The following is a 27,712-nucleotide window of genomic DNA, read 5'->3' as shown; positions in this document are numbered from 1 at the left end:
ATGGCTACACTTCATACGAATACTTTCAGAAATGACTTCCTGAAACTTAAATCAATACTGGATGTTAACAAATTTCTCTTCTTCAGAAACGCTTTCCTTGCCATTGCCAGTCTACATTTTATATCCTCTCTACTTCGACCATCATCAGTTATTTTGCTCCCCAGATAGCAAAACTCCTTTACTACTTTAAGTGTCTCATTTCCTAATCTAATTCCCTCAGCATCGACTTAATTCGACTACATTCCATTATCCTCACTTTTGTTGATGTTCATCTTATATCCTGCTTTCAAGACACTGTCCATTCCATTAAACTACTCTTCCAAGTCCTTTGCTGTCTCAGACAGAATTACAATGTCATCGGCGAACCTCAAAGTTTTTATTTCTTCTCCATGGATTTTAATACCTACTCCGAATTTTTCTTTTATTTCCTTTACTGGTTGCTCAATATACAGATTGAATAACATCGGGGAGAGGCTACAACCCTGTCTTACTCCCTTCCCAACCGCAGCTTCCCTTTCATGTCCCCCGACTCTTATAACTGCCATCTGGTTTTTGTACAAGTTGTAAATTGCTTTTCGCTCCCTGTATTTTACCCCTGCCACCTTTAGAATTTGAACGAGAGTATTTCAGTCAACATTTTCAAAAGCTTTCTCTAAGTCTAAAAATGCTAGAAGCGTATTTTTGCCTTTCCTTAATCTTTCTTCTAAGTTAAGTCGTAAGGTCAGTATTGCCTCACGTGTTCCAGTATTTCTACGGAATCCAAACTGATCTACCCCGAGGTCGGCTTCTACCAGTTTTTCCATACGTCTGTAAAGAATTCGTGTTAGTACACTCCTGGAAATTGAAATAAGAACACCGTGAATTCATTGTCCCAGGAAGGGGAAACTTTATTGACACATTCCTGGGGTCAGATACATCACATGATCACACTGACAGAACCACAGGCACATAGACACAGGCAACAGAGCATGCACAATGTCGGCACTAGTACAGTGTATATCCACCTTTCGCAGCAATGCAGGCTGCTATTCTCACATGGAGACGATCGTAGAGATGCTGGATGTAGTCCTGTGGAATGGCTTGCCATGCCATTTCCACCTGGCGCCTCAGTTGGACCAGCGTTCGTGCTGGACGTGCAGACCGCGTGAGACGACGCTTCATCCAGTCACAAACATGCTCAATGGGGGACAGATCCGGAGATCTTGCTGGCCAGGGTAGTTAGCTTACACCTTCTAGAGCACGTTGGGTGGCACGGGATACATGCGGACGTGCACTGTCCTGTTGGAACAGCAAGTTCCCTTGCCGGTCTAGGAATGGTAGAACGATGGGTTCGATGACGGTTTGGATGTACCGTGCACTATTCAGTGTCCCCTCGACGATCACCAGTGGTGTACGGCCAGTGAAGGAGATCGCTCCCCACACCATGATGCCGGGTGTTGGCCCTGTGTGCCTCGGTCGTATGCAGTCCTGATTGTGGCGCTCACCTGCACGGCGCCAAACACGCATACGACCATCATTGGCACCAAGGCAGAAGCGACTCTCATCGCTGAAGAGGACACGTCTCCATTCGTCCCTCCATTCACGCCTGTCGCGACACCACTGGAGGCGGGCTGCACGATGTTGGGGCGTGAGCGGAAGACGGCCTAACGGTATACGGGACCGTAGCCCAGCTTCATGGAGACGGTTGCGAATGGTCCTCGCCGATACCCCAGGAGCAACAGTGTCCCTAATTTGCTGAGAAGTGGCGGTGCGGTCCCCTACGGCACTGCGTAGTATCCTACGGTCTTGACGTGCATCCGTGCGTCGCTGCGGTCCGGTCCCAGGTCGACGGGCACGTGCACCTTCCGCCGACCACTGGCGACAACATCGATGTACTGTGGAGACCTCACGCCCCACGTGTTGAGCAATTCGGCGGTACGTCCACCCGGCCTCCCGCATGCCCAATATACGCCCTCGCTCAATGTCCGTCAACTGCACATACGGTTCACATCCACGCTGTCGCAGCATGCTACCAGTGTTAAAGACTGCGATGGAGCTCCGTATGCCACGGCAGACTGGCTGACACTGACGGCGGCGAAGCACAAATGCTGCGCAGCTAGCGCCATTCGACGGCCAACACCGCGGTTCCTGGTGTCTCCGCTGTGCCGTGCGTGTGATCATTGCTTGTACAGCCCTCTCGCAGTGTCCGGAGCAAGTATGGTGGGTCTGACACACCGGTGTCAATGTGTTCTTTTTTCCATTTCCAGGAGTGTATTTTGCAGCTGTGGCTTATTAAACTGACTGTTCGGTAATTTTCACATCTGTCAACACCTGCTTTCTTTGGGATTGGAATTATTATATTCTTCTTGAAATCTGAGGGTATTTCGCCTGTTTCATACATCTTGCTCACCAAATGGTAGAGTTTTGTCAGGACTGGCTCTCCCAAGGCCGTCAGTACTTCCAATGGAATGTTATCTACTCCAGGGGCCTTATTTCGACTCAGGTCTTTCAGTGCTCTGTCAAATTCTTCACGCAGTAACGTATCTCTCATTTCATCTTCATCTACATCCTCTTCCATTTCCATAATATTGTCCTCAAGTACATCGCCCTTGTATAGACCCTCTATATACTCCTTCCACCTTTCTGCTTTCCCTTCTTTGCTTAGAACTGGGTTTCCATCTGAGCTCTTGATGTTCATGCATGTGGTTCTCTTATCTCCAAAGGTATCTTTAATTTTCCTGTAGACAGTATCTATCTTACCCCTAGTGAGATAACCTCTACATCCTTACATTTGTCCTCTAGCCATCCCTTCTTAGCCATTTTGCACTTCCTTTCGATCTCAATTTCGAGACGTCTGTATTCGTTTTTGCCTGTTTCACTTACTGTATTTTTGAATTTTCTCCTTTCATCAGTTAAATTCAGTATCTCTTCTGTTACCCAAGGATTTCTACTAGCCATCGTCTTTTTCCCTACATGATCCTCAGCTGCCTTCACTATTTCATTCCTCAAACCTACCCATTCTTCTTCGACTGTATTTCTTCCCCCCATTCCCGTCAATTGTTCCCTTATGCTCTCCCTGAAACTCTGTACAACCTCTGGTTCTTTTAGTTTTTCCAAGTCCCATCTTCTTATATTCCTACCTGTCTGCAGTTTCTTCAGTTTTTATCTACAGTTCACAACCAAAAGATTGTGGTCAGCGTCCACACCTGCCCCAGGAAATGTCTTACAATTAAAAACCTGGTTCGTAAATCTCTGTCTTACCATTATATAATCTATGTGAAACCCTCTAGTATCTCCAGGGTTCTTCCATGTATATAACCTTCTATCATGATTCTTAAACCAAGTGTTAGCTATGATTAAGTTGTGCTCTGTGCAAAATTCTACCATGCGGCTTCCTCTTTCATTTCTTAGCCCCAATCGATATTCACCTACTACGTTTCCTTCTCTCCCTTTTCCTACTGCCGAATTCCAGTCACCCATGACTATTAAATTTTCATCACCCTTCACTATCTGAATAATTTCTTTTATTTCATCACACATTTCTTCAACTTCTTCGTCATCTACAGAGCTTGTTGGCGTGTAAACTTGTACTACTGTAGTAGGTGTGGGCTTCGTATCTATCTTGGCCACAATAATGCGTTCACTATGCTGTTTGTAGTAGCTTACCCGCATTCCTATTTTTCTATTCATTATTAAACCTACTCCTGCATGACCCCTATTTGATTTTGTGTTTATGACCCTGTAGTCACCTGACCAGAAGTCTTGTTCGTCCTGCCACCGAACTTCACTGATTCCTACTATATCTAACTTTAACCTATCCAGTTCCCTTTTTAAATTTTCTAACCAACCTGCCCGATTAAGGGATCTGACATTCCACGCTCCGATCCGTAGAACGCCAGTTTTCTTCCTCCTGATAACGACATCCTATTGAGTAGTCCCCGCCCGGAGATCCAAATGGAGGACTATTTTACCTCCGGAATATTTTACCCAAGAGGACACCATCATCATTTAATCATACAGTAAAGCTGCATGCCCTCGGGAAAAATTACGGCCGTTCGCAGTACCAGCACAGCAAGGCTGTTTTGGTTATTGTTACAAGGCCAGGTCAGTCAATCATCCAGACTGTTGCCCTTGCAACTACTGAAAAGGCTGTTGCCCCTCTTCAGGAACCACCCGTTTGTCTGGCCTCTCAACCGATACCCCTCCGTTGTGGTTGCACCTACAGTACGGCTGTCTGTATCGCTGAGGCACGCAAGCCTCCCCACCAACGGCAAGGCCCATGGTTCATGGGGGGGGGGGGAGGGGGCGACGAATTATGACAGTGCAAAATGCAGGTTCGCACTATCATTCCAAACTCCACCTCCGAGCGAACTGCGACTCGTAATATCTGTACCGCGATAATTGACTTACTTTGGTATGGAGGTATACACACGCTGAATATTTGATGTTAGTTATAGGATTTTACTTTGTGCAAAAAACTATTCGAACATTTACTATGTACCGTAATGGCGTCCCACAACAATGCAATCTCTCTCCTCTTCTCATATGTCCAATCTCTCTATTTTCTTCAGAACGAGTACCTAAAACAAAATCTTTGGTTCGGTAAGACACCGAAATGCGTCCATAGCACGAAAGAAAGGACCGATTTTCGCAGTCGATATGGCGTTCACCACAATATCAATTCGTCGCAACACGGACGACACTTCGGTTGTAGTCAATCATGCATACGTGCAGCAACAATAAAAATGGTGTACAGTCCTTTTAGCAGTATCACCGACTGATCTTCTGCGAATGTCGTTACCCTCAACGAAACAGCGAAATAATCAATTCTACAAAACTACAGTTGCTACACCAATGATAAGTGCACACGTGGCGACGAAATAATAAGTAGAACGAAACTTCAAAAATTTTACGTGTCCATTTTTATGAGAATTTAAACTGAAAAAAGGACATTTTATAACATATAAAACAACTGAGTTGAGCCATATTTACACTTAACAGCATTATAATCTTGGAGAGAGACCAATCAGTTAGTGGATATATTTATCATTCTTTATTCAATAAGTGATTTGGAATAATGTTAACCTTAGCAGAAGTAATGCATTTTCCATAACGCGTAACCGGGGGAGAGGATCAGGTATTTTGTGCCCACCACCAAAAGAAACGTAAAAAAATAGTTAATTTTTTTCACATTTACTAACAACACACTCTTTAAATAGGTATTAATTTGTAAGTAGGGTACAAAACCTGAAAATGTCATTAAGCACAATATGAGCAACTCCAATGCATTCTCCGTAATGTTTACACCGAGTGGAGGGGTACTTTACGACCAGCACAAAAATTTAAAAAAAAAGTGAACTTCGTTAATTGTCCTCGAATTACATTTACAGTATACTTTTAAAACTACGCTTATGTGTAAGAAGGGGCTGAAAATATGAATATGACATTTCTTGGAATAGTCACATTTACTGTAAAGACTTACATTTTTTTGTTCAAGTTTCAATGAAAAATTTAAGTCAGTTACCAAAACAGATATACGAAATCATTAGAAACAGGAAACATATTCCTCAAAACCTTAAATATTAAATACCAGACTAGATTATGATATCTTCAAAATGGGAAGGGGGCAAAGAGCCCCCCCCGCATCCTGGTATTTCTTGGATTTGTAAGTAGGGTATAGAACCTGAAATTGTCATTAAGCACAATATGAGAAACTCCAATACGTTTCCCGTAAATGTTACTTTAAATCCGTCTTGATTGCAAATTTTTTTTATTATTCATATGACCGGTTTCGGTTCATTCAGAACCATCTTCAGATCTGATATTTAAGTTACAGGAGTAACCCGTCCAATTCAGCAACTTTCACATGCTACGTAGCATGTGAAAGTTGCTGAATTGGACGGGTTACTCCTGTAACTTAAATATCAGATCTGAAGATGGTTCTGAATGAACCGAAACCGGTCATATGAATAATAAAAAAAATTTGCAATCAAGACGGATTTAAAGTAACATTATAAAATCACTGATTGCTGTTATCCCATAAGACATTATGTCTGTTTTTGCAAAGTTTCCCGTAAAGTTTACACCGAGTGGAGTGATCATTTACGACCAGCACAAAAAATTTAAAAAAATATGTGAAGTTCGTTAATTGTCCTTGAATTAAGAATGTGTAAGAAGGGACCTAAATCTGAAAATATGAATACGATATTTGTTGCGAAAAGTCACAGTTACTATCAAGACTTTTTTTTTATGTTTTACTGGAAAATTTAAGACAGTTACGGACACAGATGTAAGAAATCGTTGATAACAGTAAAGATATGTTTTAAAACATTAAAATATAAGATACCACACTAGATTATGATATTTTCAAAAGGGGGAGGTGGCAGAGAGTCCGGCCGGCCATTGTGGCCGAGTGGTTCTAGGCGCTTCAGTCCGGAACCGCGCTGCTGCTACGGGCGCAGGTTCGAATCCTGCCTCAAGCATGGATGTGTGTGATGTCCTTAGGTTAGTTAGGTTTAAGTAGTTCTAAGTCTAGGGGACTGATGACCTCAGATGTTAAGTCCCATTGTGCTCAGCGCCATTTTTGAGCTAACAGTCCCCCCCCCCCCCTTGGTATTTCTTGGATTAATGAATAAACTGAAAGTCTTCATTGCTCAAAAACGTGCAGAAAAAATAATATGTGGCGCTCACCCACGATCATCTTGTAGACGTCTGTTTTCGGAGTTTGCCACACTGACTACTGCTTCACAGGATATTTATCCCCTCACGAAGTTATCTGTAAATACCCGACTGCAGCTTTTAGGAACAATGATGAACATAATTACAATATCAGAAGGAAAAATGATATTCATTATTGCACTTCAAAGTTGTACGTACAAAAAGCGGTGCACAATGATGCAACTAAAATTTTGGAACATTTACCGAGTGGTATAGAATGTCTGGCGGATGGGGAAGAAAAATTCGAAAACAAACTGCAAAAAATTTATCTTTGGAAACTCTTACTATTCCGTAGAAGAACTGTGTAGGAATTACTAACTTACATCTCTGCATTTAATAACACTAAAGAAAAGCAGTTAATTTCCCACGTGAATGCAAATGACTTGTTCCGATTTATTACGATTCATCGTACAAACGATCAATGGAATTAACTAACTAAAGGAGCTAACATTGCGGATTTGCAATGTAGCTATATGGAAAAAACACATATTAGCTGTGAGAAATTGTAAGTGAAAACAACGTTTAGGTAACTAATCATTTGAACGTAAAGCTACTAGAGCAGTTCGTCATTCTATGAAGGGACACACTTCGTCATACTTTAATTTTAAAAGATTAGCCTAAGTAGAAACTAACCGTGTATCCCGATGAGGTCTTGAATCATATTTCATTTACTTCCAGCCTGTATACCTTTTACCAGGTTCTGCTAGTAAATTTCAAAGAAATCGGAACACCACACTATTGATACAGATGCTTTGTTTACCTCTTCAGACGAGGAAGGCAAATGGCACAAGTTTTTAGTTTTCCAAACAATTCTTTCTGTCTTTAAGGATCTTCTTGTATGTGTGGTATTCTTCTGATGGTGTCACTTATCTCTCCGTAGCAGCCGTCCGACAGAAAGTTTACGTTTCATGAGAGGCTCGACAAGGTCTCTAGAGCCTTCACGAAGGTCAGTCCCGTCATCACTTCTGCGTTAGGATGGGCACCATCTACTAAAGTGAAGAAAACGGGAAACGAAAATTTTCTTCAGCGAGTTGATGAATAAATTGCGCACCTTTCATCGGGAGGATATTTTGTCGTGTAATAGAACCTGATGATCTCTGATTTTCCTGAGATGGAATCATTGTTTACTGCGTGGTACATAGAAGACGGTGATACTGCATCTTTGTTCTTTTGATCCATACGGGAAACCAGTGTCATGTCTACAATAAAGCCGCTTACAAATGTCTTTACACCTCGCTGTTTACTGGCTAAAATTTTTTGTAGGACTTACTTTTCGTTTGTTTTCAGTGTACCGACGTATGTGGGAGTGTTTCTTGAAAGTTCATTGACTAACTCTGCTGATTCATCTCTAACATTTATCCGAGTATTGTCAACAGGTTTGACCAACAGAAGAACAACCTGTGTGAGAATACTGAGACCCTTCACGTTTAACGGAAAAGTGTGACCATCGCTATCGCTACCTTTCCAGAATAAATCCATGCATTATACAAGCGTATTGAGCGTACGTGGATCACATACTACCGGGAAACTGTATTTCTAAATCATACTTGACATGTTTTTTTGGCATGTATTTTACTATATTTTTAATCCACTCCTTTCAGGGAAAGGTGCAGGCATTTCATAAAGACCTATTGTAGCACCTATAGAGGAGCAAAGGTGATTATTTTCAGGTAATCGCACAAAGGTTTGTGGAACTGCTGTTGGCATGTCTACTTTAATTCTTTCCTTCCGAGCATATAAGTCGGCAAATCGTAACGCATATAATAAAAACCTTCCTTTACTAACGATGTATCTGAAAACAAGTCTGCCGTTCCACAGGCTACAGACAACCTATGAAACGAATACTTCCCTCATTAGCTGAATACACTAACAGTTCAATTAGTGCCTTCAGTTCAGTGACATCAACATCTTGTAAATATGGTAACCGATCATTAACGAACAGACTGTGCACTAAGCTTAGATATTTTATAAAGAACAGATTTTGTACTTCCATAACAGCAAGGTTTTCTCTGAGACTTACCACGGTCTGTCGCAGTCCAGGCAGCTGCAAGACGATGCTGAGTTGCCTTAGTATTATGTTAGTTGCCGGCTGCTGTTTTCTTCATAGAAAAGAAGTAAGCTTCTGCATAGACATAACCTGTCACAACTTACTCACTCTCAGTTTCCTGTAAAATGAATCAATTAAGGTGTCACAACCCGTCCAATTAGAGTTGAAGCCCCATGAAGTCCTTAGAGAAAGGGTTAATCATCTGGGTGTCATCAGTGTCGGACATTGTCGAGGGAGTCACTGCATTGTTGATAACATTGTAAACTGTCGATTTCAGCCACGAAATACCTGGCGATCAACGCATCAAGGGAATTGGTAACTTCATTGACGCCCTTTATGTCACTCCGGGAGACCTTTTCGTGTCGATTTTGATCAGCAGTGTGTCGAAATGTTTTCCTAGGCCACCCGTAAGAAGATCGCGTTACTTCAACGCTGCGTGTCGTGGTTCTGACCTCAAAAAAAAAGAGGTGATAAGTGGGTAACACGGTGTATGACCACCTTTCCATAGTACGACACGTCCACTGTGGCATTTTGTAGAAATATGGTGAAATTTGGTACCAATGTGATATCATTAATCCAGCTTACAACCTCTCTTGAACTCCCTGGAGTCTGAAACATTGCCAAGACCTAGAAGGACGTCGCAGGGCACCACGCTTTTGCTCCATTACAGAAAAAATCTGTAGACACTTTCGAGATAAGTTTCAAGCATCTGCATTGCAGTGGGAGCCAATTATGGAGTTTCATAAAGGTAACACTTTAATTGTGTTGCGCGGTGTAGTACCAAGTATAAAATATCAGCATCGGTATATTTAAAAGGGTGCTAATTTTCTGTGGACAGGAGAATATTTAGAAGTAACGGATGACCAAACTACTCTGCGATACATGAGCCACTTAACCTACAACTACGTGGGACACTCGTGGTCTGGTGCGTCTGTCGGGTCAAACGCAAATATCGCGGGCCTGGACCATGGTACGTCGGTTGCGACTTGCGATGTGTCCCTACTGACACAGCACAGGCTAGGCTCGTACTATATTATTATTATCTATTTGTATCACACTCAGTTTCATGATATTTCGGCATTCGCTAGTGTGCCACCGACAGTCACAGTGGTCACTTCATACGTACTGTAAGGCAAAAATCCAGGCGTTTAATTACCGAGGATGATAACGCGGGCGAAAATCGGCTACCAGGTCTCTGGATTTGAAAATAAATACGAAATAGTCCAAAAATCTAGTATTTTAGACTCATTGCTAGCTTCAAAATGGCAGCCTTACATGAGGTAGGACTAAACAAAAGAGGAGATACATTTAATGTAGTATTTGGTAACACGTTCTAAGAAAATACTGTATTCTAGACTAACCGCTACACAAAAAAAACCGAGATGCAATTGCTGTAATATTTGGTAGCATGTTCTAAGAGAATATTGTACCCGAGACTAACTGGTACGCAGAATAAATACGAACCAGTCCTAACAGAATACGAAGAATTGACATTTGATTTCCTGTGGATTGTAATGAAACGAAAATATATTTTTCCTTGTCCATAATGATGGCGCAGTTAAAAAAAACCCAAATGAACTGGTGAAAGAGGGTTGTTACAGAAGCGCCCATACTTAGACACCCAATGCCGTTGAAAAGACACCTGCAAATTACAAAATGTTTGCGAACATCTAGTTACCAATACAGATAAATTGGGCAAAAATAAGACCTATGACCAAGAATTTCAAACAAATATTTAAAGAAAAGTGCACAATGAAACAGAATATAACTAAAAATGGTTCAAATTGCTCTGAGCACTATGGGACTTAACAGCTGTGGTCATCAGTCCCCTAGAACTTAGAACTACTTAAACCTAGCTAACCTAAGGACATCACGCACATCCATGCCCGAGGCAGGATTCGAACCTGCGACCGTAGCAGTCACACGGTTCCGGACTGCGCGCCTAGAACCGCGAGACCACCGCGGCCGGCAGAATATAACTATCGATGAAGTTTAATGGACGCATATCTTAATACAGTTCAATCCATCAGAAGGGGCACGATACGTCATTAAATTTTACGAATTATATTAGTCAGATTCAGTTAATTGCTATGACTTTAAAACATATGCAGGCCATCATAAGGCTAACTGTGATGACAGTTCCTCCGAATGTGTTGTCAACGAGCTATCACAGTCAGTGTTGCATAAAGGACGTACTTGACACTAACATACAATTGTAAAAAGAAAATGTCATTGGCACACTACGTGCCAAAACATTTATGTAAAGTAAAATTAGAGAAGGGCGAATACAGGACGAGGAGCTGCAATCGAACAATCACTATAAAATGGAAAAATAAGAAAAATGTTCATATTATGATGACAAAACACGAAAAAATAGAAATGATTACACAAAGATCCAACCATACTTCAAAACAAAGTTGTGTGATCGACTACATCATGGGAATGATTGGAATTGTTTGGCAAGACTAAGTACTAGCATGCGTCCCAATCATAAAAAAAATATATGAAAGCACATGGATTTTGTTTTGTCTTTTCAATACTGATCTTTTCAAATAGTGCATTTTGTGCCAGAAAAAATAGTAACAGTAAAAAACGCAGTTACGTTGATTACATGATTAAAATAGCTGAATCATCACTGGAGAATACCAAAACCGGATTATAAGGGACGAAAAGGAGTATCGTACGGAAATTTACCAGAGGGACTGCACGTGAAACATTGGGCCCATTTTCCTAAGCTTATGGACCCAAAAGCATAAAAAACAAGATCATCAAGCATGAAAAATTTACACGAAAAACGAAAAATAAGAATAGTAGTTAAACTGCTCGGAAGTGCAGGAGATACGGAGTTCCATTACAGGTACCCGTACGTTTCTATCGATATAAATTCGTGTGGTTGCTTTTTGTAAAAATGCAACTTTTGTGAATTTTGAATGTATTCAGAAATTAGAGGTAAACGATATTGATATCTATTATATTGTATTGAATGATAATAAATCTATCATGGTATATCTAACAGAATTATTACATGAGGTAGTCACAAAATTAAGGCAGTAGGATCTAACACATTTACTTGTGTACCGTAAGTCGTGTGCGATTCTCACAGCGTCGGACCGGACTGCCGAACCGTGGGATAGCTCGAAGAGCGAGTGATTGTATTACATTTTTTGCCCAGACCGTTGGAAGTTAAATAGAAAGTAAAGTGGTTAAAATCGCTCACCTGATACTCGTATTTAGGGAAGGTGTCCTGACAACAGAGTAAACCTTAAAAGTCCATCTCGTTACTAAGTCAGCACTCAGGACGTCATATAAAACACATTGAATTAAAATATGCCATACCGACAGTTGTGTTCAGCATGTTCCTTATGACGTAAGAGAAAACCGTGCGTCAATGTACAATGTACCCTCTGAGTCTACTACTTCTTCAGCTCATCAATGTCAGAAGGAGGTAAGCCATAGTCGCACTAAAGGTTTCACTAAACCCAACTATAGCTCTGCACTGCCAGCCTCGGTACCTGACACCAACAAGTGGTCTGCCAGGTTACGTAATAACCTGTAGTGGGACTCAACAGCGAGCAGGAGGTGGATGGGTGCAGGTCTCCTTGGCAACTGCATAAGCGCGTTCATTCGTCCGAATCTGTATATGGTTTAGAACCCAGCAAAGTATTTTTTTTTCTTTCCTTGTCTTTGTGGGATTAGGAGAGCATCTTGAAAATCTTACACCATCGAATCCGATTGGAAGGGCGCTTTGCAAGTCAGAGTAGATGAGAAATTTCTTGTCACGATACCGTCTACTCAGGTACATTACCCCCAGGGTGGCAAACAATTAGGCATAAAACTGGTCTGGAAGCCCTATCCTAAGGGCGAAAGCGGGGGGAACAGGACAAAGCAGCCGATATTATGCCCCTGCTTATATCGATTCGTGTAAATGCTAATAAAACCACATTGGCGATTTACAATAGCGACTTACAATAATGTAAAATTCGATTTCGAAAATATGTTCTGGGGTACAACGCTTCTTGTAACATTTCAGTTCAAAAAGCAACCTCTACCACTTTAGAACGCAGTAGAACCCCATGCTCCACCCATTGCGTTGCATCTCAATAGCCCTCATCGGCAATAACTCATATCTCTCCCGCGCACGGATCCCAATGGCCTCGTTGTCTGAAAACGGTTATTGAACAGACGTTCCAATGTAAGACAGTGTGAGGGAACGGTTCTCAGGGATGAACTTCACCAGTTTATAGACTGTATATTTTTACGTCATTTTGTAGGCAACAACCTGAGTTAATGTCTAACAACTCGTTTTCCTTTTGTATTGCGTGGACGTGGAGAATGTAATTCCACCTAGTCAGTAAATTAAGTAAATCGCACAGTTTTGTTACTAATCCCGCAAACTTTGTAAGATTAGACTATACATCCGTTCACTTACCCTTGTAATCATCAGCAACCAAGATATTGCTCATGAAAGTGTGGGAACATGGCTGAAAGTACGATGTAGCCTGTGTTGCTTCACTGATGTCACATTCAGTTTAGTTCTCGCCTTGAGCGTAAGACCAATAGAGGACAAGCATCTTTAACTCTATTGCACAGTGCCAAGAAATTAATGGCAGACGCCGCGATTTACGCGCGACTTTATCAATCATTACGGTATGCCAACTCACATTAAAAATCACACTACATTCACGTTTGTAAGACATACCCTCAAAACGCACACACTCACAAAACAAAACAAAAAACTGCAACTTTAGGAGCATTAATTTAAAAGACGGAGGTACTTTAAATAAAACAAAAATGCCCATAACTAATGGAGGGTCAACAAAGCTACACTGAAGGTTAATGACACACTTCCAGCAGTTTTATATACGCAGGGGAAACTAAGAAAAGCAAGAGAAAGAATATAGTTTCATAATGAAACAAACTGCTGAATTCCGTTAAATGCGGAGAGCGCACAGCAGTGCAACTTATCTGTTGAAATGGAGGGGGGGTGGGGGGGGGCTTATGATGTTACAGCTAAAGTTATTACAACAGCTCTGTTCGTTCTAGTTCCACGGCGATGTATGCTGGTTATGTGGCAAAGGTATCTGCAGTGAAGTTTAACTGGCCACTGGCTGAAAGGCTAATTGCTTGTGACAATCCACAGGTTAAGTATGTACACGGTTATTACTCGTTGTGCACATCTAGTTCTCGTTCCAGTACCAGCTACGGAGTTCGTGACAATTTGAGACCGCGATGTAACTATTCGTCACGTTTGTATATGATTACCACATTATGAAATTCGCAGTTAGTAAAACTGCTCTTGCACCTGATCCTCAATTGTAATTATGTTCACAGCGACAGCTACGGCTTCAAGCACTCGGCTGTTCGTTAAGGAGACAAATATAGTTTTATGAATCGCTTGCTCTCGTGACGCAGTTAAATGAAAAAAACAGTTTTATCCACACGGTAACAATAACTATGATGTGTACTCGCGAAAGCTTTGTCAGTATCGGTTGAGGCACAGTACATTTAGTAATATTCACACCGAATGATCTCTGTTCATGAGAATCACTTCAATTTTGATTCCACACTGCTATGGTAATCCGAATCTTCGGTCATTAAGTTCACGATTGACTGCCTCGACAAGTTTTTTCCATCTCAAGTCAACAACGCGATTCTCGCCATACTGCCATACACAAACACTTACTTATTCTCCCTTACTGCATATCGCTGTTCCACTGTCACTCTCGATATCGCTGTCTGTGCTTCCATGTCTACGATTTGCATAGCAGTTCTTCAGATCACAGCTGTGCTACACCACCAAAGATATGAATACTTAGTTTATGAAAGGAAAAGAAATGACAGAAAAAAGATAACCTATCACTCTCGGCAACGGAGATGGATGCTGGCGGTTGTGGGACAGTCCTATTCCCTTGGAGAACCATAAGGAGAATATATGCAATGGACAGTGTAGGCTCACCAGCCTCTGCACACTAGCCAGAAACTGGACTTTTCCATAAGTGCTGTTGGTGTACCATACTAGCAATTTGAGGTATTAAGGCGTCGTTGATCCATAAGCCTGGCTATGGTATTCAAACTCGGTCCACAAGAAGGCCTCATAAAACTGGAGACATGCCCTGCCTGTTTCCCAAGACCTATGACTCACGCGTGTGGGAATGTTTAAAGTCTTGAGACATTTTAATTTCAGTTCCTTAACAGATGGCAGCCTCAGTAGCCTCTTAACAAATATAAGAGATATTTTTCATCATATTGAATGAATACGTTTATACATGGAGAATCCTGCAGAAGCCAAGTCCGAAAGAGATGACAGTGTTCCATCTACGAGTACATAACAAAGAGGCACAAACGAAGTTACACGTGGTATTTGAGGGGGTCGAAGTTTTCCATAGCTCTCGATCAGATTCTGTCATTTCAAAAGCACTAAACGAACGAACCAAAAAAGGTTGGTTCGAGTGTAAATTTAGGCCACAAAACAACCGTCAATAACTTGAGAACAAATGAAATGTGCTACATCATATTGAAATTTCACTTATCTTTTTAGCTGTTGAATGTTGCGCTCCTGCATGGGAAAACAGCGCACGTACAAACGAGAGAGATGTACTTATGAATGAGGCCATGAGGACCGCTACTGGCACTGTTAAGTTAACTTCTGTTCAATTATTACCTCCTCTATCCCATATTGTTCCCAAGGTTTCAAAATAAAAGTCCCCACTGTGCAAATTCTTAAGAATATGGTCTTACAGGAATCTATTTTTAGGTGGTTCTTTAGAACTGACAAGCCATACACCTAAAGCCCCGTAAACAATTTTCGGTAGATCGTTAGGTCACACACGTTTTTTATTTCACCGTGAAGTGGAAAGAACACTGGAGCGAAAATCAATCTCAGATCGCCTACCCATTTCAAAACCCACCGACGAATGAGAGAAACACAACCGCCCCCGAACAGGACGGAGAAAATATGGACACCTTGAAGAAGTGAGGTTAGTCTGAAAGTGATGTGTGCGAGAATGGAATGGAGGAACAGAGAATAGGATGTATTGAGATGAACTGTCCACTTCATGTTTTCCGAACAGACTGAAAGGGTTGCATCTATTAACAGCGAATGCTGCGATCTAATTTTTAGATTTAAACATAAACCTCAATACTTATAGTATACTTGCATTTAGATCGCGGCTATCCATATGTGACATGTCTTTCACATGGACATATATATGTGTCACATACATAACATATTTCACATATATCTGTACACATAATTCATCCGCATGTCTAGCGAATGTTTCATCTAATTTCAAAGGAAACATGTAATTCTACCAGAAACGATTGTCGTTTCGAGAAAATGGACTGTCGTTGGAAAATGATTTTCCGCTGTTTTACACCATGCAATTCTACGGACAATGCTAAATGTGTGCGTTATATTGCGCCGTGTGGCATGATCTTTCGCGCTGAAACACGCAGACAAAATTACTGTAACGCTGCAGTGCTTATTCTCACGATGTGTTTGAAGCACTGAACAACGCAAATGAGACACAGATAGCGGTTCATACTTTTAATGTTTACTAAGGCTACTAATTACAACAAGGAAATACCAACGGGCCGTTTCTAAATGTCACCCTCCTCATCTTCAATCCCACCGTTAATGGTAGCAGGGCTACTTTACTCCTACACTTCTTTTTATTCAAATAAACAGTCATAAATGTACCAAATTAGGTTGAATTGTCTCCAGTCGTTCGTGAGCTACTCTTTTATGACACATCATTTTACACAAAATCTTCACCCATATGTTCGTTGGCGGCGTGGTACTGTCATAGAAAATTTTTATCCACAGCAAGTGACATGTTCGCCAGCTTTGGTAGAAATTCATTGAGGGATTTCAGAAATATGCTGAAATGTCACTGTCTTAGCACCATTTTCCCATTCCCCACCCTTACCCCTGAACTACAGGGGTGAAATATCATCATTACGCTCACCAATTAATCTAGCGACCTCGAATGCTATTGATTTGATACCAATATCAGTCGTTTTATATGACAAGTATTATCACCCATTTCCCGACCACTACATGTAGAAATGGTTTGGGAATAATACGACTAAAATATTTTTATACAAATAATTATCCAAATAACGAATCACGTATGCAAAAAATTTAATTGAAGTGTTTTCAGACGTTATTTTCACCTCCACCATTATGCATGATTGATATCGCCACAGAAACCTTGGCGGGAGGGAGCACAACAACTCACCAAATATTTCATCGTAATAAGATTAATAATATAGGAACGCATAAACGATGAAAGAAACTGCACTATTGGAAATTAAAATTGCTACACCACGAAGATGACGCGAAATTTAACCGACAGGAAGAAGATGCTGTGATATGAAAATGATTAGCTTTTCAGAGCATTCACACAAGGTTGGCGCCGGAAGAGACACCTACAACGTGCTGACATGAGGAAAGTTTCCAACCCACTTCTCGTACACAAACAGCAGTTGACCGGCGTTGCCCGGTGAAACGTTGTTGTGATGCCTCGTGTAATGAGGAGAAATGCGTACCATCACGTTTCCGACTTTGATAAAGGTCGGATTGTAGGATATCGCTATTGCGGTTTATCGTATAGCGACATTGCTGCTCGCGTTGGCCGAGATCCAATGACTGTTAGCAGAATATGGAATCGGTGGGTTCAGGAGGGTAATGCGGAACGCCGTGCTGGATCCCAACGGCCTCGTATCACTAGCAGTCGAGATGACAGGGATCTTATCCGCATGGCTGTAGAGGATCGTGCAGCCACGTGTCGATCCCTCAGTCAACAGATGGGGACGTTTGCAAGACAACAACCATCTGCACGAACAGTTCGACGACGTTTGCAGCAGCATGGACTATCAGCTGGGAGACCATGGCTGCGGTTTCCCTTGACGCTGCATCACAGACAGGAGCGCCTGCGATGGAGTACTCTACGACGAACCTGGGTGCACGAATGGCAAAACGTCATTTTTTCGGATGAATCGAGGTTCTGTTTACGGCATAATGATGGTCGCATCCGTGTTTGGCAACATCGCGGTGAACGCACATTGGAAGCGTGTATTCGTCACCGCCGTTACGACCCGTGGCTATACCCTTCATTCGATCCCTGCGAAACCCTACATTTCAGCAGGATAATTCACGACCGCATGTTGCAGGTCCTGTACGGGCCTTTCTGGATACAGAAAATGTTCGACTGCTGCCCTGGCCAGCACATTCTCCAGATCTCTCACGAATTGAAAACGTCTCGTCAATGGTGGCCAAGCAACTGGCTCGTCACAATACGCCAGTCACTACTCTTGATGAACTATGGTATCGTGTTGAAGCTGCATGGGCAGCTGTACCTGTACACGCCATTCAAACTCTGTTTGCCTGAATGCCCAGGCGTATCAATACCGTTATTACGGGCAGAGGTTGTTGTTCTGGGTACTGATTTCTCAGGATCTATGCACCCAAACTGCGTGAAAATGTAATAGCATGTCAGTTCTAGTATAATATGTTAGTCCAATGAATACCCGTTTATCACCTGCATTTCTTCTTGGTGTACCAGTTTTAATGGTCAGTAGTGTAGTATTAATTTTTATATGTTAGAAATATGTGTGTATGGTTTCTAAGACAATAAGATATGCACTACTAAAACGCTATCCTGAACCCCTAAAGCAGTACCAGTTGAAGGGTGGGGGCAACAGAAACCATGTTTTTGATATTTCCCGTAGTTATTGACCAGATTTGAACATTTAAAATTATGTCATAATCTGCTCTTGGGGATTAACCTTATCTCTTTCCAGGCTGATATATGTCAATTCCCATGCATTACGATCAGGTCAAAATACAGACAAAATTATTATGGTGATAGTTTTTTCGAACCTTCATTAGCACAACTGAGTTAGGTATGTTTAATCACAGTCCATATAATATGTATTGTGCTGTTCAAGAAGTGCGTTTATTTACTATTCTTTCAAGAATTTTGAATACAACAGTATGACAAATGTGATATAAACATAAATATATTGCAAAATAACCTACTCTCACACAAACCCACACACAAGCTGGCGGGGAGGTTCTAGGCGCTACAGTCTGGAACCGCGTGGCCGCTACGGTCGCGGGTTTGAATCCTGCCTCGTGCATGGATGTGTGTGATGTCTTTAGGTTAGTTAGGTTTAGGTAGTTCTAAGTTATAGATGACTGATCACCTCAGCTGTTAAGTCTGATAGTGAGCAGAGCCATTTGACCCAGTTCAAGAGATATGACGTCATAAACATTTAGATGCGTGAAAATAGCTTTTGCTTAAAATGGCACGGTATAAAACCTCAACTGCAGGGCTGACGTTTTAGTTTACTTCTTTTTTATTGATAGCCCTATTTGCATCACGCCCAACAAACAACATCTACATATATCAGTTAACGTACCCACTAAATTGTAGCAACGTACGGCACATAGTGCAGAATATATGACGTCATAAACACTGATATGCAAGACAAACTTTCGCTTAAAATGGAGCGCAAATTACACACATAATATTCAACGAGGGTTTCACAATGAGAACACCTGATGACTTCCAACACTCTTAGTACAGTTTCAAACCTTTCCTAAGTTTTTTTTTTTGGCTTACATGATACGATGCAAATATTTAACACGTGATCGCATTTATAAAGTGATGATTGAAGCTGTTTTACACATATGAGTTAGATTCTTTAAAGAGTTGGGGCGGTGGCGTTGGGGGGGGGGGGGGGGGAGGAGGCAGGGAGGGAGTTAGGGAGGGTTACAAAGTATAATGGGCAATCACATAGTTTCCGTTTGAAGGCAATACAGTCCAGAATCGGTATGACAGTCTGGTAAATTCACTCCAAGAACTGAAACAATCATCCCAACGACGCTCCAGGTTAAAGATAACTGTGCGGTAAAACTTTGCGTCCGGCTGCGTGAAGAAATACGTAACCGCCCGCTGCACAAAGAGTGATAATGGGTACAGATCAGGAATACAGGGCAGTCTTTCGACTTATACGCTACAGCGTTTGCCAAATTGGCTCACGTTTGGGGTTGTGGTTTTCGACAAACATGAGGCCCCAAACACATTCATCACTCTCCATCTTCAGACCAGAAGAAAAAAATAAAAAAATGGGTGGTGACGTCGCGCCATAGTTCACGTGCCACATTTACCTCAAGCACGTCGGAACTACTCCTCTGCTATATGTCGATTATTGTACATCAGCATCGGCGTCGCACTAGGTTGCATATACGCTGCAGCAACGGCCACAGACGGAAGCTTTTTGATTACTCCTTATATATTTAGTAATCATAACAGGCTTAACTTGCCGATGCCTGCAGTCACTCACATTTCTAACCCGCTTTAAATTCTAGAGCCCACAAATGCATTCCAGCTCGACTGTAAATGGTGGGGAAATAAATACGCTTATGGCTAAGGGGAAGCTCCGCAGACGCAGGCCTGCGGCGTCGCAGCCCCGATAGCAGCCACATCCGTTATCCCGAGCGTGTGCCCCTCCCACGTCCCACCATCGCTACATCCTTTACTCTGACTCTCCCCTCCACGCCACATCCGTTACGCTGCTTCCCCTCCTCCTCCATCCCCCCCTCCTCATACACCGCCTCGAGCACGAACGCTCGCGATTTCGCTCGCAGACGCCGGGATTTATGCGCAGTATCGGGCGTGCTTATCGCCTCTGTCGTCAGAGTTATTGACGGTCTGCGCCGAAGGCGTCGTTTCCCGGGATCTCTTTCATGAGTGAAAATCTGGCTCATGAGTGAAACTCTCACTGTCGCTAAAGCAGAACATTCAGCAATGTACCCCACCCATCCCCCTCCCACTCCATGCAGCCTAGACTGATGGTCGAGATAAACATTATTCTATTTATTTTTTTAAGATTATCTGTGATACAAGTGTTACACAGAGGGTTACAAAACAAATCTGGATAGCGATTCATTTTCGACAGTGCAGATTTATTATTAAAGTGTAGAATGAATGCTGACGTAGAAGGGTTTGAAATGATTCAATAAATAGGCTAACGTAGGTTAAAATATCTAGGACCCGTTACTCACTGTTTCCACTTTGTACTGTAAGCTGTTGAAAATTAAACTGGGAAAGAGTATACAATATTAGGTAATGTTATCCAAATGTAAATCATTTTATGTGTATTTCACACATCGTGAATGCTCCTAATTCTGTTAAGATGATTTCCTGCTGATGCTAAACTTTATAGCAAATATTATTTGTCTTGTCATTGATGTATTTATTATCTCTATTCGCTGCTAATGCCAACGGCCTTGCCGCAGTGTTAACACCGGTTCCAGTCAGACCACCGAAGTTAAGCGCTGTCGAGCTGGGCTAGTACATGGATAGGTGACCGTCCGGTCTGCCGACATACTGCCGGGAGAGCGGTGTGATGACCACATGCCCCTCCATATCCGCATCCAGTGACGCCTGTGGACTGAGGATGACACGGCGGCCGGTCTGTACTGTTGGGCCTTCCAAGACCTGTTTGGACGGAGTTGGTTAGTTATTCGCTGCTGATATTTTGCAACAATTCTTCACTATAAAATTAATGAAACACTAATAAATCGAGTTTGGATATGGTTATTATTGGGAACCACGGACTTGCAGATGTGTAATGCATGTTCCACAATTACCTGCATACTCACGGATTGTTCTCTCTTACACTAAGCTAGAGAGATTTCTGGAATAGTAGATCGACTCGTTAGTATCAAGTTCCACATTTCTTACTTAAATTCGTCTTAGTTTCATGTATGTGGTTACCCATTTCTTAATTTCGACAGTAGCTGGCCACTCGTTGACCTTGACGAATTAAACTGTATCCATCGAGGGGCAGGTTTCCATTGTTGGTTGTACTGTTACACTCTCTCAGGAAACTGTAGAGACTATTACTTTCCGTGTAATGAAACCGTGAAGTAGAGCCTACCTCAGACGGCACCAACACTACGTAACTCGTAAACTCTGGCTGCACCGCACACAAGCAAGCGCGGCGTGACCGACAGCTATGAGCGCTGAGGCGGAACTTATATGTCTGGAGTTTCCACCTTATAATTGCAATTTGGCTTACACGTGCATTCCACTAGCTTCGTTCGTCTACCTGCGTATAGTTGGAGTAACAGTTTAAGCACTTGTTTCGTTGTTAAAAATTAAGTCGTGTTGTGTAGTTACGGGTTTTGAGCCTAGAGAACAAGTTTTCGTAGCAGTATTCACTCGTTACCGGGGTCTGTCAGACTCTAGCTTCACTGCAGATATTTCTAATTTCATTTTCTATCACTGTCGCTAAGTGTCTATGAAATGCCTTAAACGAATCGCATAAGTTACGATTGTTCTCCGTTGTAAGATATGAGATGCGTTATTGTTTGCACTCATTACTTGTGAAGCTGATGACTTCTTAATGTAATCTTACAGATATAAGAAAAGAACCACGCTTTAGGAGTGTGAGAGTGAGCTACTCACATGCATGCCGCGTTTGCATTAATAACAACTACTTTGCTATTTACTTCATCTTAACATGAATTGGAGTGAAACGAAAACATTATTTAGTTATCCCAGTTGATAAAATACGATGGCAGCTGAACTTGACCCTAATGAACATCAGGGAAAATTTTGTTTGATAGTCTGTATATAAGGAAATGGTAAAAGGCTGTAAGACGTGTGAAATAAGCAAGTCAGCATCAGGGGCTCTCCAAACATTATTGGCTCAGAGGAAGTTAGATACCGATGGATTATCTGGCCCGTTTCCAAACTCGTGTGAGGGCTACCAATACACATAACTATGTGCAGACTCATTTACGCGTTAATCAAGGTTTAACCCGATGCATCGTACGGCGTCTCAAATTACAATTAAAGGACTTACGATGATATTCGGTACTTCCGGGCCTTGCAGAGTGCTGGTCAGAGGCAACTCTGGTGCTTATGATACCACAACGACTCGTTACTATCTAAATTCGTCCTTTACTGAGAGAGTAAACTACAATTTCACCCGCACTCTGGTCGCTTAGCATCATGCTGACCATATCCGTAGGGACACTTCTTTTCCTGGTTTAAGTTATGCGTTTAATACAATAGGTCGCTTAGCATCATGCTGACCATATCCGTAGGGACACTTCTTTTCCTGGTTTAAGTTATGCGTTTAATACAATAGTGCTTGAGGTAAACAAGCACACTCCCCTTCCTTACTATCTAAATTCGTCCTTTACTGAGAGAGTAAACTACAATTTGCCCCGCGCTCTGGTCGCTTACCATCATGCTGACCGTATCCGTTGGGACACTTCTTTTCCTGATTTAAGTTATGCGTTTAATACAATAGTGCTTGAGGTAAACAAGCACACTCCCCTCCTGCCTCCTTGATGTTCGCCATTAAGAAAAACAGTGCTCTGTTGAAATCGTAGTCGTTAAACGACCTCCTACCGAAACAGGTGAACGCTGTGCAGATCCGATCCAGCTTGAAGCACTCGCTCGCCCATTAAAAGACGTAACGCAATAAAATCCTGGGAGGCAGCTGACATCACGTATGTGTGTTAGGATCGTAGGACAGAAAGGCAGAGAGACGAATAAAATCATGGAGAATCTCCATCACAGATTCGTGGAATCGCCTCAGATTCTCCGGTTCAAGATGCCGGTCAACTTACTCGTCAAGACTCCTCACGCCTGCGTATGTTTAGGGTGCATTTGTATCAAACTAAGCCCTTGCAGAAGGGTGCTGATGGCCGACGAACACTTTGGTTTGCTTCGTGCACCAAACGGGAGGGAATTCTTTCATGTGTGTCTGTGTTAACACTACATGTATCAGAGCTACGGTTGGGTAGTCTCAGAACACAACTTCAGTGACGTAGTAAATGGTACCATTACTACTATTATTGGTGGAAATGGTAGAGAACGGAACAAAAATGAATGTGTAAGAGCAAAAATGGGAGCTGACGATTTCTTTTTGTTTGATTGTTTGCTCTGCACAGAATTAGAAACACACATTATTCAGTTTTAGTCCATTATGTATTTTACGTGCTCACAGGATATAATTTGCAGTTTATATATAATAACAATTGGTTGATCGTGTAAATTCTGCGATTTTGAGTAAACAAAGCAATTAATTCAATTGATTTTGACGGAAGTAAAGGTAACAAGCACACACACACACACATACACACACACACACACACACACACACACAAACACACAGGGTGTTTCACTGAATGTGTTTGCCTCCTATTACAAAGTAATAGGCGACGGAAATATTTGTTGCGGTAGGTCACCATAAGAAACGTTACACTACCTGCGGAGCTATGAACATAGTTTATTGTGTTATTAGCCAAAGAGTTACTGCAAAAAGGTACAACTTTTTAAATGGAACAATAGTTGTTTCTATTATGCCCAGGAATCAGTAAGACCAACTGTGTATACATCAATTTAAAATACATTCCTGTCACTTTTAGTTTGGAAGCCACAACTCATCAAAGTTTCAGGGGCAGATACCACACACGCTGTGCATAACGCAATGCACCTTCTAAATGTGGTGCATCCGAGTTGTAACGTTGCCGGTGTCACGGAGCGAGAAGCTTCCTCGATGCGCTGTTAGACTGCCGACTGTCGCCGCACACTGCTGTGTACCGGACAGTTCGAGCCACACAAACAAATGGCGTTCAATATACCACAGTTACTGACATCGGATGAAGATGGCATACACGAACAACGAGTACGTTGACATGTTGCTGATTCTAGGTGAGTGCCGACACGATGCCTCTGAAGCAGCCATGGCGTACGCCGTGAGATATCCTAGCCGAAGAGCTCCGGCAGCCATTACGATCTTACGTGCAGACAACGACTTCGGGGAACATGCAGCTTGGTAACTCCCAGCAGACTGCAAGAAGTGAGGAGGCGGAGGTGTTTGTTTTAGCTACAGTACACCACGATCCTCATGTCAGCTTACGAACCGTTGCTGCGGTCGCTGATTTCAATCTCACATCTGTGTGGCGTATAGCACACGGCCACAGGTTTCACCCGTACCGCCTGTGACTGACCCAGGAGCTGCATGGGAACGATTTCCGTGCGAGAGTTACATTCTGTGAATGGACCATGCGTAATTTCACGCTGGAGTCTTAACAAGGTGTTATGTTCTCTGATGAGTCTACGTTCACAAATTATGGTGCAGTGAATCGCCATAACGTGCACTACTGGGCAGCAGACAATCCTCGGTGGGTACGACCTGTCGACGGTCAGCGTAGGTGGTCTATTAATGTATGATGTGGAATCCTTAGGGATAAAATCATCGGTCCACACTACTTCCAAAGTGCACTGTCTGGTATTTTATATCGCTCGTTCATAGCCGACAGTTTGGGTGGTCTCCTTGTAAATGTGTGTCTACACACGAGAGTCCATATGTGAATGCAGCACGATGGTCACACAGCCAATTCTGCACGTGCTGTCATTTCAACCAAACTGGAAGAGTGGATTGCCGCTGCCGGTGGTCATTTTGAACACAACCTGTGATAGTAAATTATGTCATTACCGGTCAGAATTCACATAACTAGTGTATGCACTGTGGTTGTTCTTCAGTGCGTGGTACCACAGTGTTTGTAAAAGAATCGGTGTGGAAACTTTTCATTACACGATATCTCGTAAACGACTTACACTGGAATCTTGCAACAAACACCACTGATATTATAATGTATATTATATTATTATAACGTATATTATAATGTATAAGTTACCGTACTTTTAGTCTGTTAATGTCAACAGGCCCTGTTCCATTTGAAAAAGTGAATGTTTGCAAAAAATACGCTTCCTATGTATTATTATAAGCTGTTGATTGGCTAACAATAATAGCCCCTTCCTACCAATCCATTCTGTGAAAGCCACACATCAATAGCACTTTCAATTTCCACAATATTTGCAGTGCAAGGTTTAGGTGATCCACCCTATATATATGAGAAATACCCAGATGCAGAGTAAATATTTATTTATTTGGCAATGTAATAACTTCACTGTACTGCTAAACGAATTGGATCGCTTATATAATGTATTGCCTTTTTCATATCAAAACACAGCTCAGTCTTCCAATGTAAGATTCGCTATCGCAGAGCATAAGAATCTTAAAGATGCGTTGATTAACTTGTAATGTCAAAGGATTCAAACCTCTTTCGCAGTAGGCATCTCTTTCATGGTACAATCTTGTAATTAAATTCCAAACATATCTAAAACCAAATTAGACTCCTTCAACAATCAGAATATCCCTAGTTCCTCACTTCAGTCTCAAATAAAGTACCTTACATTTTATTAAAATTCTTCAGTTTCATTAAGTGATGAAGAACTTGCTTTTAAATTATTATTGCAACAGTCAGCTTAAACTATAGCAACCAAAGTTATTTATAAAATAAAACGGAATACACAAATACTATCAGCTACATTTCTTGGATCTTAACACTGATTCACGCATTGATTTCAACTAGACTTGTGACGTATGAGTTTGCGTTTTTTTATGCTAATAAACTCCTCTGTAATGTACAACATACAAGTGTGACAGTTATTGAACTATATGAAAAAAAACGTAAATTAGTTACAAACTACGGCGTGCACACACTTCATTCAACACGTCATGGTCTTTGCAGATACTGGGATTAGGTTATGACATGCTAGATATGCCTGCCATCATAGGTGATGATGTGGTGCAGACAAATAACGAAATTCTTCATGGTCCGCAGAAGTGTCGGAACATCGATGCTGTCGATGACCTCCTGAAAGGCTGTTTTCAGCTCGACAATAGTTTTGGGGTTATTGTTGTACACCTTGTTTTTAATATAGCCCCACAAAAAGGAGTGGCATTTGTTCAGGTTCGGAGAATATGGTGGCCAACCGAGGCCAGTACCAGTGGCCTTTGGGTACACAGGAGCCGGAATGCGGTCCCTGAAGTGCTCCACCAGGACATCAGACTGCTTCGAGGAGGTCGAGCTCCGTCTGGCATGAACCACATCTTGTCGAAATCAGGGTCACTCTGAATAATGGGGATATAATCATCTTCCAAACCGTTAACGTACCGTTTGGTAATCACCGTGCCATTATTCCGTGACTGGGCTTTGCACACCACGCAGTCGCCCGTTCAGGTCGAAGAAACTTCTAGATCCCTAAAGCGGATCTCATCAACGATTATGGTGTAACGTTCCTCGATGCTCTCATTTCTGCTACTTCTCGTTACATTCGTCTTTCTTCGATTTACTGTCAATTCAGTTTCTGTATTTATTAGACGTTTCATTACATTCAACATATCCTACGAACGGGTCTCAATTTTTCTTCAGTCTTGTTTCAACTACCAGCCTAACGTCAGAAATGCCTCTCTGGTGCCTTAACGTTTCATGAAGCAAAACTAATCGTCATCTAACAGAACCTCAATTTTCTTTTCCATTCCTATTTATATTATTCTCCTCAACAATTTAAGTGCATAAGCTGTTAAGCTGACTGTGAGATAATTGTCATACTTGTCGGCTCATACCACCTTCGTAAGTGAGTGGATGATGTTTCTCCGAAAGTCTGGTGGTATATCGCCTGTGTCACACATTCTACACACTAACTCGAATAGTAGTTTTTTTGCAACTTCCCCAAAGATTTACAAATTTCAATGTAAAGTTATCGATCTCTTCCACCTTACTCGATCTTAAACCATCCAGCGCTACCAAAGCTACTCAGCGTTTTGATTTCAATATTCCTTTTTTTTTTTTGGAGTGGGGAGGAGTAAGAGTCTTCTGATTGCTTTGATGCGGCCCGCCAAGAAATCCTCTCCCGTGAGAACCTCTTCATCTCGGAGTAGCACTTAAAACGTCCTCAGTTACCTGATGGGAGTATTCCAGTCTCTGTCTTCATCTGTAGTTTCTGCCCTCTATAGCTCCCTGTAGTACCATGGAAGTGATTCCCTGATACCTAAACGTCCCATAATCCTGTCCTTCTCCTTGTCTAC

General features: G+C 42.0%; 1 protein-coding gene across 1 annotated transcript in view; it reads left to right on the top strand.

The window, feature by feature from the left end:
- LOC124805632 (head-specific guanylate cyclase-like) overlaps positions 1-27,712 on the top strand; it is a 498,299-nt gene that overhangs the window by 127,131 nt on the left and 343,456 nt on the right. The window lies entirely within an intron of this gene.

The sequence above is a fragment of the Schistocerca piceifrons genome, chromosome 7 (genome assembly GCF_021461385.2).
Source record: "Schistocerca piceifrons isolate TAMUIC-IGC-003096 chromosome 7, iqSchPice1.1, whole genome shotgun sequence".
In the NCBI taxonomy this organism is placed as follows: Eukaryota; Metazoa; Arthropoda; class Insecta; order Orthoptera; family Acrididae; genus Schistocerca; species Schistocerca piceifrons.
This window is presented reverse-complemented; position numbering and strand designations above follow the sequence as displayed.